The sequence below is a fragment of the Crocodylus porosus genome, unplaced genomic scaffold (genome assembly GCF_001723895.1).
Source record: "Crocodylus porosus isolate Cpor-Errol unplaced genomic scaffold, CroPor_comp1, whole genome shotgun sequence".
NCBI lineage: Eukaryota > Metazoa > Chordata > Crocodylia > Crocodylidae > Crocodylus > Crocodylus porosus.
Window position 1 is genome coordinate 57,321,225 of NW_017728949.1, and position 1,305 is coordinate 57,322,529.

At 58.5% G+C, this 1,305-nt stretch overlaps 1 long non-coding RNA gene across 1 annotated transcript in view; it reads right to left on the reverse strand.

Moving 5' to 3' along the window:
• Positions 1-1,305, reverse strand: part of LOC109322577 — an 18,356-nt gene that overhangs the window by 16,188 nt on the left and 863 nt on the right. The window lies entirely within an intron of this gene.

Sequence of the window (1,305 nt, forward strand, 5' to 3'; positions counted from 1 at the left end):
TCCCTCCCTTTGCCCCTGGAAGTACTCCTTTTGGGAGGGGGTAGTAAGGCCTTGGAACTGGAAGTTATACCATGTTAGGGGTAGCAACACTCTTTGGCTGGAGTGCCAAAATACCCACGATGTCTACCTGGTAAGGTGCTGAAGTGCTGGCATGCCAAAAAACAAAACTAGGGCAGAGTGTGTGTGGCAGGATACACTACATATTAATATAGTTAATAATAATAAATGTTTCTGTTTTATGGTAAGTACCAGGTTTTCTAAAAATTCTAAACCTGGTGACCATAAATAAAACTTCTTAGAGGGAAGAGAGAGGAAAGAAAGGAAGGGGAGATGTGGAGAGAAGCAGGTGCCTGGAGAGGCCCTTGGGAAGGTGGCAGCTGGAGGGGGAGGGCCAGGAGGGGAGTGGGAACTGCCTCAGAGCTCCACAGACTGGGCATCACCCAAAGTGGAGCCTGGCCTGGCCCACACAGCTCCATGGGATGGGGCACAACTGCCCTGCCCTGCCCATGAGAGGATGCTACCTGGCAGGGGCATGATGCTGGGCTCAGCCTCTGGGCACAGCATGAGTGGAGCAGAGTCCCCCGGGGCTCTGGGAACAGCTGCGCAAAGCCGCGCACTTAGCTCTGCCGGCCTGGCCTGTCCAGTCCCAAGCAGCACATGGGCCAGCCACTGGTGCTGACTCGACCAGGCCTGTCGCATTCCCAGCAGCACACAGAGAAGCAGTGGCTGGGCTGGCTTTGCTGCATGCCGCTCGGGATGGGATGGGACGGGACGGGCCCGGCCAGGTCAGCACCATTGCTTCCCTGCATGCCACTTGGGATGCAACAGGCCTGGCCAAGTCGGCACTGGAGAGAAGCGGCAGCTGAGCTGTGTCGCTTGGGACTGGCCAGCAGAGGTAAATAGAAGCTGCGGCTTTGCTGCATGCCTCTCAGGCCTGGCCAGGCCAGCACGGGAGAGGGGAAGCCGCAGATGAGCTTGGGCAGTCCCTGAGCGGCGCGTGGCTCAGCTGCTGCTACTTGCTGGTGCTGACCTGGCTGGGCCTGTCCTGATCCGTCCCAAGCAGCATGCAGCAAGACCACTCTAGCCACTGCTTTACTGCATGCTGCTCGGGATGAGATGGGCCTGGCCAGGTCGGCACTGGTGAGAAGCAATGGCTGAGTGGCGCGTGCCCCTGCCACTCCCTGCAGCCTCCACTGCTGCTTGTGGCTCTGCCACCCCGCCCCACCCCTGGACTGGGAAGCACCAGGGGTTCCCTGTCACTGGGCTGCTCCAGCATTTCCTTCCCTTCCCAATCTTGTTTTACTT